Source organism: Gossypium arboreum, chromosome 7 (genome assembly GCF_025698485.1).
Source record: "Gossypium arboreum isolate Shixiya-1 chromosome 7, ASM2569848v2, whole genome shotgun sequence".
In the NCBI taxonomy this organism is placed as follows: Eukaryota; Viridiplantae; Streptophyta; class Magnoliopsida; order Malvales; family Malvaceae; genus Gossypium; species Gossypium arboreum.
The window spans coordinates 45,330,003-45,334,708 of record NC_069076.1 but is presented as its reverse complement, the minus strand read 5'-3'; positions in this window follow the sequence as shown (position 1 = coordinate 45,334,708).

The window sequence follows — 4,706 nt, the reverse complement described above, 5'->3', positions numbered from 1 at the left end:
CAAAACAAGCCAATTACATGGCTAAATACCAAATCAACTTAAACAAATACAAGCCAATACATTTGGAAAAATCAAATGACACATATAACAAAATAACCAAGTCCCTATACATGCCCTACTTTCAAAATACTAAGATTATCAAATACCCAAAATAACAGTTTTGATAGTGTGAGGCGAATCTCTGACGATCTTTGATTCTGAGCTAGCTTGACGACACTATAAAAACATGGAAAATAAACGGAGTAAGCTATATAGCTTAGTAAGCTCGTATGCAAGAAATAAGTAAACTTACCATGCATATAACATTCAAATAATATAACATAATTAAATGTACATTTACCATGGTCTCATTATCATAATTCATTCCATCACAAAACTTACCTAATATTTTTCATTTCAAGTATTTAATAGATATGAGCTTCAAGTACATACCTATACCATCTCGAAAGGAATTAATTTACACATAATCTCATCTTTGACATACCCGTGAACCACTCGGAATAACAATGTCGGATACTGGGGAATTCTTGCACACTAGGTGCCACATATGTAGCCAATGCTACCTCATATCTCATATCACATAGTTACCCGCTCTCGAGCTATCAACGAGCCTACTCACACAAGATGTCAGTCAAGATGTAGCTACACGGTGCTACTCATACAAGCTGTCAAGTATCCGCAACATATGTCGATATACTCAGCCACTAGTAGGACATACAAGACCAGCACCCGGATCATATGATCACATAACACATTTATCCAACAGATTTCTTGCTTGTCAATTCGTATTCGAACTCGTTCATAGGATTAAGCTCATCCATATTTATCAAACATACAATTCATGCGATTTTAAAGCAAAAAATATATAATCATATTAAAGCTTATTTTTAACATACGAACTTACCTCGGTACAAAATGGCTAATTGTTTGATTTAGTCCACAACTTTGTTCTTTTCCCGATCTAGGTTAGAACCTCTTCTTTCTTAATCTATAATATCAAATTTAATTCATTCAATTATCACATTATTCAATTTAATCCCCAAGAGACCTTATGGCAAAAATTACATTTTCCCTTAACTTTTCAACTTTTTACATTTTAGTCCCTAGGCTTATAAAATGATTTTTATTCGATTTCTTCATTACCCAAGCCTAGCCAAATATTAATAGTACACATAACAGCCCACATTTTTCATTTATTCACATTTTTACAAACATTTTACAATTTTTACAAATAGGTCTTTATTTGACATTTTCATCAAAAATCACTTGGTAAATGTTATTTATCTAGCACCAAACATACATTTTGTAACACCCCTAACCCGTATTCATCTCCGAAATAGGGTTAAAGGCACTACCGGACATATTAAAACATTCACATATACTTAAGCATAACATAATCAAAACATATAATAATCATTCACAATTGTCCCTTATATAGGTCTTCGAGACCTTAAACATGCTTTAGAAAGGGGTCGGGACTAAACGTAGCTCATATAAAATTTTTCAAAACTTAAATATTTTTCAAAGTTATACAGGTCATACGCCCGTGTGAACAGGCCGTGTGCCTCCCACAGCATTAGACATGCCCGTGTGTCTAGGCCGTGGCAAAACAGGGTATACATACTAACTTGTTCACATGGCTATAAGATAAACCCGTGTGCCAGGCCGTGTGAAAATTAAGGAGGCTACTGACTTGGGACACACGGCCAGTAACAGTCTCGTGTGCCTAGCCCGTGCTCGAAACTGACTTGGCCACACGGCCTAGCACACGCCCGTGTGTACGAACCGTGTGGTCTGCCCAGGCTCATTTCGAAATGGCCATTGAGCAACACGGTTGAGACTGTGACACCCCTTACCCGTACACGAGACCGGGACAAGGTACGAGGCATTACCCTACACAAACATGACATTTCTGGAAAATCACGGGCTATAAAATTTCGTTCCAAATTAAAACCAATCAAACATATTCATAGTGTCCTACTATGGGCCTACGAGACCCAAAACATGCATTAAGAATGGTTCAGGACTAAACCGAGGGCTTAAAAAATCTTAGGAAAATTTTTGGGTTTAAGCCTCACACGCCCGTGTGGAGGCAATGCACATGCCTATGTGCTTGGGACACGTCCGTGTCCCTTACCCGTGTGGAATTAATTGAATTTATTTTTCAATTCAAACCTACAGCGGTTTTCACACCATTGAACACATGCCCGTGTCCTTGGCTCGTGTCCCTCACATGGCCTAGACACACTCGTGTGGTCGCTCGTGTCCAAAAACCCGGACATTCTGTTTATGATGTCATCATTTATTTTGAGGCACACGGCCAAGGCACGCGCCCATATGTTAGGCCGTGTTCTCCACACGGTTAAGACACACAGCCGTGCCTCTGCCCGTGTGTTTACTACCATGCAAACTGACCCAAAATTTTAGGTGTAGGGGACACACGGCCAGGCAACACGCCTATGGGGGCTGACCGTGTGTCACACACAGCCTAGACACATGCCCGTGTGTCTACCCGTGTGGACCTTTTTAGGGTATTTTCCAAGCCTTTGGTCGCCCTCTAACATCCATACACACTTAAAAATTTCAAGGGTGTTTAACATGGCCTAATTATACTCTTAAGCAACCTTAGCATAACTCATTGCACTTTAACCTCATCTCATCGGTTTAGTACATGCTAAATTATCCTTTTTGTATTAAGGATTACCATATCATCAAACACATTTAGACTTGGCTCATTTTATAACCCATTGCCGATTATAACCTAGCCATCTCCAAGTGATTTGGCCACATTCCACATGTCCATTCATGATATACCACATTTAACCATCTAATGAACATTTAAACACCAATATGCACAATTAGTAGGTTACAACCTACATCAAAATGAGCCATGTCTTATGGCCATATACAAAAATAATAGGTATATCATTCAAGCCCTTACATTAGCTAACCAATGACACATATAACAAAATAACCAAAAACTTATACATGCTATTGGAACAAAGTAAAAGTATATATATACCAAAGCAAGATAAACTAATAGTGTTGACAATACTTCAGTCGTCTTCCAATCTTCAAGAGTCCACAAGCTCTGTAAAACAGGGAAAGGAAAGGGGGTAAGCATTAACATGCTTAGTAAGTTCGGATAACAGGAAAGTAAACTTACCGGTTATTTTGCATACAACCATAAAAGATATTCATGCCAAACATGCATAGTATAAATTCCCTATCACATACACTCAATCATCAAGTTAGTTCCCTCTCAAGCAATGTAGCATTAATCTTGGTGAGCTCATCAATTCAAACATTTCCATTCTCGTATCTTATTACAGTCCTGTGGAATTTCTCGAAAATCTCAATGGGTATCCCATTTACCGTCAAGTCATGCTAGTGACCATTTTAAATATACACTCCTGTGAACCTCACTCTTACGGCGGGATTATCAATCCAGGTTAAATCCCTCATAATATAAATTCAAGGAGTATTGTTGGGATTACCATTCCAACCTAAATCCCTTACAATGAAAATTACTCCAAAACCTTCGGATCTGAAATGCCAGTCCAAGCTAATTTCAGTCCTTAATCATGTTACCCATCCGGGCTAAATCGGTAATGCACATATATTCATCGGGAGATTCGATCGCTTAAGGAACACCCGTCTGAGCTGGATCCTTACTATACTGAGATCATCGAATTATCTGTCCGAGCTAAATCCCTTTCTGCAACATATGCAGGATCTCATATCATGTAAACAAGAATTTACCCATCGAATCTCCCTTTTTCATTCATCCGGGACAATTATCATCTTTTCTATTTTACACTACCACATTTCATAGATTGTCATGCAATCAATATCTAAATTAACATACGTTTAAGAATATGCATTTTCAAGTATATTTAAAGTATGCTTCGAGTTACACGAACTTACCTAGTAATTGCTTCGGTTTCGTATTTCAGTTATTCCGAAACCTTTCATTTACCACGATTGACCTCCAGAATTAGTTCCTCGAGGTCTATATCAGTAAAAAAATTATTAATACCTCATACTATTCATTTTAGACCTAAATTTTACCCCCGGGCAAAATGACCACTTTGCCCCCAATATTTCACATTTTTACAAATTAGTCCTTAGGCTCGTATAATGGAATGCATGAAATTCCTTGGTTACCCATGCCTAGCCGAATGTATCCTAAGCTCATACCAGCCCATATTTTCCTCTTTCACATTTCTACCACATATTTTGTACTTTTTACAAAATGGTCCTTTAGGCCATTTCCATGAAAATCTACCTAGTAAAAGTTGTTTACCATCCTTTAAACTCTCATATTTCTCCATAAATCATTAAAACACAAGCATCTTGTACATGGGTAAATTTCCAAACATGAACCCTATCTTGAGATATGGGTAGAAATGAATAGAGCATGTTACGAGGATCTCAAAATTACAAAGAACATTAAAAACGGGGCTAGGGAGCACTTACTATTGATCTTGAAATGTTGAAAACCCTAGCTTATGGAACTTGAAATTACTATTTAAGACCTTCTAATTTATAATTCAAAGAAATTTCATGTAAATTGCTTCTAGAAACCAATTTTTGCAATTTATTCAATTTGGTCCTTAATTTCCAATTGGACACCTTATACTTAGAATTTCTTCATGAAACTTTAATACATGCTTATTTTCATATCCTAGACCTCATAATGATCA